Source organism: Salvelinus namaycush, chromosome 17 (genome assembly GCF_016432855.1).
Source record: "Salvelinus namaycush isolate Seneca chromosome 17, SaNama_1.0, whole genome shotgun sequence".
NCBI lineage: Eukaryota > Metazoa > Chordata > Actinopteri > Salmoniformes > Salmonidae > Salvelinus > Salvelinus namaycush.
In genome coordinates, this window is record NC_052323.1 from 10,747,660 (window position 1) to 10,758,627 (window position 10,968).

At 42.9% G+C, this 10,968-nt stretch overlaps 1 pseudogene; it reads right to left on the minus strand.

Moving 5' to 3' along the window:
* Positions 1-757: 757 nt before the first annotated feature.
* LOC120061890 lies at positions 758-4,160 on the minus strand (annotated as a pseudogene).
* Between the last annotated feature and the right edge of the window lie 6,808 nt (positions 4,161-10,968).

Consider the following 10,968-nt stretch of genomic DNA (forward strand, 5'->3'; position numbering starts at 1 on the left):
GTCATTAGGATTTTAGACGCTAGGTCGCGATGACTCGCCAAACCCAACCAGGGAAAATAAGTCTGTGTATCAACAACTTAGTGACAGCAACACCTACTGATAACGTTCTGGAATCGTATCCATTCACTAGTATGGCACTGGCAGAAACTAGAGCTATCAGCTTCGTCACAGCTTGCTTTAATCATTGACGTCTTGTTCAAGACCACAGTGGGTGAGATTCTTAAACTACAAGTCCAAGCATGCAGGAGCTTCAAATCAAGATCTGGGGCATATTCATTAAGCTGATTCTGTTACAAGCAGGTATAGGTAGGTATCACAGGAGGCTGCTGAGGGGAGAACAGCTCATAATAATGGCCGGAACAGTGCATATGGAATGGCATATGCACATTAGTTTCAGGCTGTATATAACAATATGTACAGCCTGATTAATCAGACTAACTTAATGCTTTCCATCTCCTTACAGAAGCAGTACAAACTTCTGTAGTCATATAGTCCCACACATACACAACAATTGGCGGTGGACTACAAAGTAAAGGAAGAGTGTGTTCACATCAGCTCCTCTAGGTCCTTGTACCAGAGCAAAGATCAACTCGAGGTAACCTCGTCTGTGATTTGAATTTATCTGCATGTGAACAAAGGTTTAATTTGTATTTGGAGAAGATTCCGTTCACAGCTGAGAAGCTCTGTTTTTTCATTCATGCGGTTATCATACTTAAACAATTTTTAAATCTGCTTTAATCTTTGCTTGTGTAATTATTCAACACATGTCCTCCATTTTCACAAAACATGGTCCAATCTCCCCTCCACTCTGAGGGACGTTCCGACCCACAGCGGAATATGATGGAAAGTAGGGTCTCAGGCGGGGAGACTAGAGTTTTCGGAGGGGCAGCAGTAGGCAGACCACATGTACTCTGGCACCGCCACCCGGTTGGCAATCCAGCACTCAGAGAGGTATGGCAGTGTCACCACATACGCCGGTCCCATGCAGTAATCACCCATCCGGGCCCTCATCTCAACCTCCAGCTGAGCCCAGGGGCCTAGAGTTTGAGGCTGCCCGCTGAGGGACCACGTTGCTGAGGGTGAAGGTGGCACGGTGGTCCTCTGGGCCTTAGTGGTGCAGGCTGGGGTTGAGGTGACCCTTAGTATAGGAGGAGCTGGTGTAGTCCTGGAGCACCACCTGGCTCTCCACCACGTTCTGGTCCACAGGGCCATGGCGCGGGAAACGATGCATCTCTGGACTGTTACTGGAGAACGCCAACTTAGAACACACAGAGGGAACACTGAGATTAAAACCAGCACAGAGAGAAAGAACCTACATTTCTACTTTTTTTTAACAGTGTAATAACATTCTACCACTGGTGATTACTCTGAGCTGTTGGGTATAAGAACATAATTTAGAAAAACAAGAACAAACACAGGCCTGAGCTTCAATTATGATCCAGTCTTTTTATTCCTGGAAATCACTAGGAAGGGGTTTGAGTTTAAAGTGGAACTGACAGTGTTGTCAGACAGGAAATCCTAATATTAGTAAAAAATATCAAATTCACAGTTTATGCTTAAAAAAACAACTTTACAAGAGGTTTTAAAAATGGGTTCTGTTTGATTCAAAATTCCATTATGTAAAGTGAGGCATTGTTAGCAGAATAGATGGTTGCATGACTAATATAATTCACCAATACATTTCTTGGTACTTCCAAAAATGTAGCTGTCAGGTTGTAAATCACACAGTGGCAATCTGTTATTCAGGGCAGTTGGGGCACCTGTTTTGAGCACCACATTTTTGCCTGTTTCACATGTTATTTTGGCATTAATACATGTCACATATCAGTTTGCAAACAATGTAAATATAATAATATAGCATTGAGTTATTAAAGCCGCATACAAACATGGTCTCTTTTGTTTTCTTGAGTAAGGCATCTCCAAAATGCCAGTCCAAATTGACAGTTCATCGTAGCTCGCTCATTAATGTCTTAATCGAAATTACGGATCGCCTCTTATACGCTTGTCGTCCCCTCATGCCATAGTTTGTACATCTCAATTGTCTGTAGAAACCACATTTGTTTAAGCAAGTCAGCCATATCAGCTTTGTTTTTTAAAATGGCAGTAAATGAGGCTGAATGAACTGTTTCGCTGCCAAACAAGGCTCCGCTGCCAGTTGTAGCAGTGGTAAGGTGTTGGGACTGCTGTTGGGACAGCTTTATGTAGGCTCTAACAGTTTGTGGGCACCGTTTGTCACCGTTATAGTGCAATTAATGTATTGCTTCGTGTTGTGTTGTGTAGTGTCTTTGTTGGCATGCGTCCCACATTTTTTTTGCCCCACCAAGATTTACATACTAAAATCGCCACTGAAATCACAGCTGGCCTTAGGGGTGCACCGTTTCAGTTTCAATGACTCAATATTTTTAACAAAAATGGCCGACTTTAACTAAGGCTGGGAATGTCAATACAATCAAACTAGCAATAGCAATGATCACAAGTCAGTTGTAACATGGCTAATAGGTTAGCACACATGTGTCAAATACAAGGCACGCGGGCCAAAAAGGACACATAAGCGAGTATAAATGTGTCAACCTGTTTAGTCATCTACTGCGCTCGCATCAGTGAATTCAACTTCAATTGCGTTGCTTTCGTGTGTCCGGTTTACAGCGAGCAGCAGAGGGAAAGTGTACAGACACATGCCACAGTCCTAACTAGCCTACTAAAATATTGCAGTCTGGCTTCGGTTTTTAAAGTTTGACAATAAATAACCAAAAAACAAAACCTGCAACAAAGCACCATGCAAAGGAGAAACACGTAGGCCTATTACAGCAACATTTGAGCAGTAGCATAGGTTGGCTACTCAACTACAATACATTTTGAGTGCACCATACTGCAATGCTGCATTCAGCCATGCAGTGCAAAACAAATGAAAATCATGTTTTAAGTTTCAATCTTTAAATTTTTGCCTAAAATGACATACCCAAATCGAACTTCCTGTAGCTCATGATCTGAAGCAAGGATATGCATATTCTTGATACCATTTGAAAGGAGACACTGAAGTTTGTGGAAATGTTAAATTAATGTAGGAGAATATAACACATTAGATCTGGTAAAAGATCATACAAAGAAAAAAACATGTTTTTTTGTATTTTTTTTGTACCATCTTTGAAATGCAAGAGAAAGGCCATAATGTATTATTCCAGCCCAGGCGCAATTTAGATTTTGGCCACTAGATGGCATCAGTGTATGTGCTAAGTTTTAGACTTAGCCAATGAACCATTGCATTTCTGTTAAAAAATGTTGTATCAAGACTGCCCAAATGTGCCTAATTGGTTTATTAATACATTTTCAAGTTCATAACTGTGCACTCTCCTCGAACAATAACATGGTATTCTTTCACTGTAATAGCTACTGTAAATTGGACAGTGCAGTTAGATTAACGAGAATTTAAGCTTTCTGCCAATATCAGATATGTCTATGTCCTGGGAAATGTTCTTGTTACTTACAACCTCATGCTAATCACATTAGCCTACGTTAGCTCAACCGTGCCGCGGGGGACACACCGATCGTGTAGAGGTTAATTCCCAAACATTCTATTCTGGGAGTGTATATGAACAGGTTTTAAGAAAATGTCATGTTGCTAAAACGCTGTCATTTCCACTTTAAAAACGGAAACGGAAGCAGAATATTTCCCAGATTACATAATAATGACATTACTTTGTTTAAATTGCTTTGGGTGAGAGAAGTCACAAGTGCTTAAGCACTTTTCTAAGAACTGCTGGCTTCACACAAACACACCATAAATAACGTTATTTTCTTGAATTGAGAAGAATAAAATGGCATTGACCCTGAATGTAATACCCAGTTACACACACAGACATACAGTATACTCACCTGTGGTTCATACATCCACTTGTTTCTGGGCCGTTTGCCTCCGCCAGGGGTAAGTATGTAGGAAGAGCAGAGGGGAGCACGGCTCTGGCGTTGGTACAGGCTGGCAAAATGGTACTGGTTCCTGTAGCGCTGGCAGATGGGCTGGTAGCCCTCTCCCCCTACGGCTTTTGGGGGAGTCTTCATGTAGAAGAACCAGAGGCAGGGGGTGAAGTCACCCACCTCCCCCAGAGCAGACCTCCAAGACTGGCTAGAAGCAAGAGCAGAGCCCCCCTACATGAGACAGGCATCCTGTTGAGCACTGGGCTGTGTGTGTTATAGAGAAAGGCCTGTATCTGTCAGCCAAAACTGGTCACAGACCGTTGTCACTCAGTCAGTCGTTCTTCAGCTCAGTCCACCCCTACCCAAGTCAGTCCAGCTCTCTACAGAGAGCCCTACTCTGCACAGGTGCCTCAACACACAGTGAACAACAATCGATGGAGAGTGGTCTTTTTACGATGAGACACAGGACTGGTGCACAAGATCAGTCTTTTATACCCAGTGAGCAGAAACTCTCCGGGTGACACTTTCATCTGACACCTCTCATCCCCTTCTGTTTCCTTGAGATAGAACTGAACTTCCCCCTCCTGACCATAGTGTCTTCTGGGAAACATACAGCCCTTCTGGGACACACATGGTCACTACCCTTGACTATTAAGGGCATTTCCATGTAAAAGGACCAATGAGCACCAACATGTGAAGTTCATAGGAGCATATCAAATTGGGTGTCAAATGAAAGCTAAGAGTCTATATTTTTGAGAAATTACAGCACATATTTCAACCATTTTTCATTAAAAAAATGTGAAATAAGCAAAGGCTTTGATATCTGGTCAAACAGATGGAAACGGGGTCTTAGACAACATCTACCAGGAAGTCTTAAAAGGTATTAGAAATACATTAAAACACAATAATATTGAAGTAAAGACCCCTGCCAACTAATATCAACACTTATATTTACTTTTGTAGAAATTATTTGCCTTCTGTAAGTTTAAGAAACATTGACTTTAGCCTTGAAATTCCATTACCAAAAACCCACATATCTTGGAGATATTTTATAATGTCTCTCCCTCATGAGGGAGGATAATGAAAGTTCACAGAAGTAAAAAGTAATGGTAGACCTATCAATTAGTTATAGTGATTTTACAGATTGTTTAAAATTATTAAGTGATTAAAATTCGTAATTCTGTTACCAAATCGGTAACGTAATTACTGAAAAATCTTTAACGTAATTACTGCAATTGAATTGGCTACAATGGGAAATCTGGCATACTGTTATGTTCAGCTCATAACTGTTTTCTTTCTCTTTCCATCATCTGGTAGTCAAAGCAAGAGTATGAAAACAGTCTGGACAACACCTCCCTCTTCCTCTTCCTCTCTCTCTTCTCTCTCTCTCCAGTTAATGTCACGTCTCCCGGCTCTTAATGACTCCTACCATGACACCTACCACCTACCCTCTTTCCATTTACTGTAACAAGTTTCCTCGCCCACTGAGCACCTACCGACACCGGACATCCATGAACGTTGAAAAGTAGTTGAAATTTGGTCAGTCAACCCTGGTAGGACCAAATCTGAACCCATCATAGACGTCTATGTTTCACAAGGTTGGACAGCACAGTACAGAACAGTACAGTCAAATAGAGTACAGTACAGTACTGTAAACTAGAGTTCAGTAAAGCACACTAGAGTGCAGTATAATTAAGCAATACGGCCCGAGGGGGTGTGGTATACAGTGCATTTGGAAAGTATTCAGACCCCTTGACTTTTCCACATTTTGTTACATTACAGCCTTATTCTAAAATGTATGAAATACTTTTTTCCCTCATCAATCTATACACAATACCCCATAATGACAAAGTAAAAACAGTTTATTTGACATTTTTGCAAATGTATAAAAAAATGTAAAACACATTTAATATCACATTTACATAAGTATTCAGACACTTTACCCAGCACTTTGTTGAAGCACCTTTGGAAGCGATTACAGCCTTGAGTCTTCTTGGGTATGATGCTACAAGCTTGGCACACCTGTATTTGGGGAGTTTCTCCCATTCTTCTCTGCAGATCCTCTCAAGCTCTGTCAGGTTGGATGGGGAGCGTTGCTGCACAGCTATTTTCAGGTCTCTCCAGAGATGGTCAATCGGGTTCAAGTCCGGGCTCTGGCTGGGCCACTCAAGGACATTGAGACTTGTCCCAAAGCCACTTCTTTGTTGTCTTGGCTGTGTGCTTAGGGTCGTTGTCCTGTTGGAAGGTGAACCTTCGCCCCCAGTCTGAGGTCCTGAGAGCTCTGAAGCAGGTTTTCATTAAGGATCTCTCTGTACTTTGCTCCCTTCATCTTTCCCTCGATCCTGACTAGTCTCCCAGTCCCTGCCGCTGAAAAACATCCCCACAGCATGATGCTGCCACCACCATGCTTCACCATAAGGATGGTGCCAGGTTTCCTTCAGACGTGACACTTGGCATTCAGGCCAAAGAGTTCAATCTTGAGAATTGGTTGTCCTTCTGGAAGGTTCTCCCATCTCCACAGAGGAACTCTGGACCTCTGACAGAGTGACCATCGGGTTCGTGGTCACCGCCCTGCTCCCGATTGCTCAGTTTGGCCGTGCGGCCAGCTGTTGGAAGAGTCATAGTGGTTCCAAACTTCTTCCATTTAAGAATGATGGAGGCCACTGTGTTCTTGGGGACCTTCAATGCTGCAGAAATGTTTTGGTACCCTTCCCCAGATCTGTGCCTCGACACAATCCTGTCTCAGAGCTCTACGGACAATTCCTTCGACTGTGGACTGTGGGACCTTACATAGTCAGATGTGTGCCTTTCCAAATCATGTCCAATCAATTGAATTTACCACAGGTGGACTCCAATCAAATTGTAGAAACATCTCAAGAATGATCAATGGAAACAGGATGCACCTGAGCTCAATTTCTAGTCTCATAGCAAAGGGTGTGAATACTTATGTAAATAAGGTATTTCTGTTTGTAATTTTTTATACATTTGCAAACATTTCTAAAAACCTGTTTTCGCTTTGTCATTATGGGGCATTGTGTGTAGATTGATGAGTACATTTTATTTAATCCATTTTAGAATAAGCCTGTAACGTAATGAAAAGGGGAAGGGGTCTGAATACTTTTGAATGCACTGTATGGCCAATATTCCATGGCTAAGGGCTGTTCTTAGGCACGATGCAACGTAAAGTTCCTGGATACAGCCCTTATTGCCCATATACCACAAACCCCCGAGGTGGCTTGTTGCTATTATAAACTGGTTACCAACGTAATTAGAACAGTAAAAATAAATGTTTTGGCATACCCATGGTGTACCACGACTGTCAGCCAATCAACATTCAGGGCTCAAACCACCCAGTTTATAATGTACTGGATTGTACTATACTGTACTGAACATATTTACTGTACTGTACTGAACTTTACTCTACTGTGATGTCCAAACTCGTGAAACATAGGCGTCTATGATTGGTTCAGATTGGGTCTGGTCCGGACCAACCAAAGTGGTCTTGTTTGTGGATGGAGCTCATTCAAATAATAGCCAGTGTGTAGAATAATACCCAAAAATGCCAAATAAGGATATTGCATATTTCTACCTTTTTGTAGTTATTCCAGATACATCACCATGAACAGAATGATATTCTTATCCATAATTATGCATTTCTGTGTAGTACAGATGTCACGCCCTGACCATAGAGATCCTTTTACTCTCTATGTTGGTTAGGTCGGGGTGTGACTAGGGTGGGTTATCTAGGTTATTATTGGTCTATGTTGGCCTGGTATGGTTCCCAATCAGAGGCAGCTGTTTATCGTTGTCTCTGATTGGGGATCATATTTAGGCAGCCTTTTTTCCACTGGGTTTTTGTGGGATCTTGTTTGTTTGTGTGTAGTTGCCAGTGTGCACTGCATTTGACTTCATGTTTCGTTTTTGTTCTGTATTGTTTTGGTGAGTTTCTTTAATTAAACATGCAGAACTCTATGCACGCTGCGCCTTGGTCCGTTAATTCTACAAACGACCGTGACAACAGATCAGGGACCAATGATGTTATTCCGTTTCCATAACTCCATTACTGGATGTAAATCCATTTCACCTACTGTAGTTCAATAACCAAAAGTAAATTTTTTCAAACTCAAAGTGTCATATCATAGCTGACACTGAGGACTGACTGGGGGACAAGCACTGCCCAGAAGCTGACCATAGAATAACCCAAAATGTGACAGATAACAGGTTTAATTTGTAGACCCATAGGTATTTCCCCGTTCCCCCTTGGTGGAATGGAAGCTGCTGACTTCCAACTGATGGATTGGTTAAAGGTCCAATACAGCCGTTTTATCTCAATATCAAATCACTTCTGGGTAACAATTAAGTACCGTACTGTGATTGTTTTAAATGAAAATGGTCAAAAATAAACAAAAATAGCTTCTGAGTTAAGAGCGATTTCTCAAGCAAGAATTCAGCTAGGACTGTCTGGGAGTGGTCTGAGTGGGGAGGGGAAAACTGAAAACCAGCTGTTATTGCCAGAGAGGTTTGGAACTCTCTTTCACATAGGTCTATTAACTAATTTACCACCTGGTGATGGCACCAGGCAGGTCAAAACTCCCACCAAAACAGGCTGAAATTTCAGGTGCTTTTACTCTAAAAGGGCATTATCATCATTTTAACAATTTCACAGTATTATTCCAACCTCATAGTGTGAAAATATACACTGAGTGTACAAAACATTAAGAACACCTGCTCTTTCCATGATATAGACTGTCCAGGGGAATCCAGGTGAAAGTCACGATCCTTATTGATGTCACTTGTTAAATCCACAGTTTCCTGTGTGTATCGAGAATGGTCCACCACCCAAAGGACATCCAGCCAACTTGACACAACTGTGGGAAGCACTGGAGTCAACATGGGCCGGCATCCCTGTGGAACGCTTTCGACACCTTGCAGAGTCCATGCCCCGACGAATTGAGGCTGTTCTGATGGCAAAAGGGGGGAGGGGGACGCAGCTCAATATTAGGAAGGTGTTCCTAATGTTTGGTATACTCAGTGTATATAGAACACAGGGAAATCACGTTTTTGACTGCACTGGGCCTTTAAGTTTAAAGCCTTTAATCAGAGTGCTGACACATGTACGAGCCTCACATTTTCAAGGCAGTGTTCTGGAACGTTTCAAACCCCCTCAGGATAACTCCTGGTTTAAAGCCTTGTCACAGACCCCTCTGACACACTTACATGACATTATTACAGTTAGGCCTACACTGCATTTATGCAGCTCCTATAACACGATGGCGTCACCCATCTCTCAAATACAACTCAATTAAAATTCAAGCCTACATTTGATTTCACCTATCCAGTCCTTTTAGATTTCAAACCAAATCAAATGTTATTTGTCACATGTGCCGAATACAACAGGTGTAGACCTTACAGTGAAATGCTTACTTACAAGCCCTTGACCAACAATGCAGTTTTAAGAAAAATACGTATTTAAATAAAATAGAAGGAAATTGAAAAAAAAAAAGATTAAAAAGCAACAATAAAATAACAGTAGAGAGGCTATATACAGCGGGTACCAGTACAGAGTGAAAGTGCAGTGGCACCGGTTAGTTGAGGTAATATGTACACGTAGGTAGAGGTAAAGTGACTATGCATAGGTAATAAACAGTGCTTCAGGGGGTGCATAAAAGTAGGAGTCAGGATCCTAAATGGAACTGGGCCAGAGCAATACCTGGTTCTCTACGCCTCTGCCCACAGGGCTCTGTGGACATGTAGATGCAATGTTCCAGAACACTGCCTTGAAAAGGTGAGGCTCGTACATACTGCCCCAACAGATCCAGGACAACGCAATCGCGCACACGGCCCTATCCCACCTGGACAAGAGGAATACCTATGTAATAATGCTTTTCATCGACTACAGCTCAGCATTCAACACCATAGTGGCCTCCAATCTCATCACTAAGCCCTGGGTCTGAACCCCTCCCTGTGCAACTGGGTCTTAGACTTACCCATCCTGTACTCCCTGTTCACCCATGACTGCGTGGCCATGCACGTCTCCAACTCAATCATCATGTTTGCTGACAAAGTGGGAGGCCTGATTACCAACAATGACAAGACCGCCTACAGAAAGGAGGTGACAGACCTGGTGGAGTGGTGCCAGGAAAATAATCTCTCCTTCAACGTCAACAAAACAAAGGAGCTGATCATGGACTACAGGAGACAGCAGAGAGAGCACGCCCCAGTCGCCCATCCACATCGACCGAGCCGCAGTGGAGAGGGTCAAAAGCTTCAAGTTCCTCAGCGTACACATCACCGAGGACCTGAAATGGTCCCTTCACACTGACAGCATGGTGAAGAAGGCGCAGCAGCACCTCTTTAACCTCAGGAGGCTGAATAAATTAGGCTTGGCCCTAAGACCCTCACAAACTTCAACAGATGCAGCATCGAGAGCATTCTGGGGCTGTATCACCGCCTGGTACTGCAACTGCACCGCCCGCAACTGCAGGGCTCTCCAGAGGGTGCTGTGGTCAACACAACACATTATCGGGGGCACAATGCCTGCCCTCCTGGACATCGACACACCAGGTGTCACAGGAAGGCCAAGAAAATCATCAAGGACCTCAGTCACTCGGAACTTGTCAGTCTTTGTCACGGATGGGCGATTGCAGCAGAAGACCGTAATGGGGTCCACTCCTATCAGCTAAAAACAAGAAGCGGCTCCAGTGGGCACGCAATCACCAACACTGTACAACTGAGGAGGGGAAAAACATTGCCTGTCCTACGAATCCCAGTTCGTGTTGCGTCATGCTGATGGCAGTCCTGCCCGGTGTCAACTGTACAGGCTGGTGGCAGTGGTGTAATGGTGTGGGGAATGACACAGCGTATATGAACATTGTTGTTGACCAGGTGCATCCCTTCATGGCTACAGGGGGGTGTGCCTAATAAACTGAGTATAAATGTATTTATATTCCGGACTCTGACATTGCTCATTCTGATATATCTTAATTTATTTTGGATTATGTGTGTATTGTTATTGTATTGATAGATATTTATGCATTGTTGGATCTCGAAACAAGC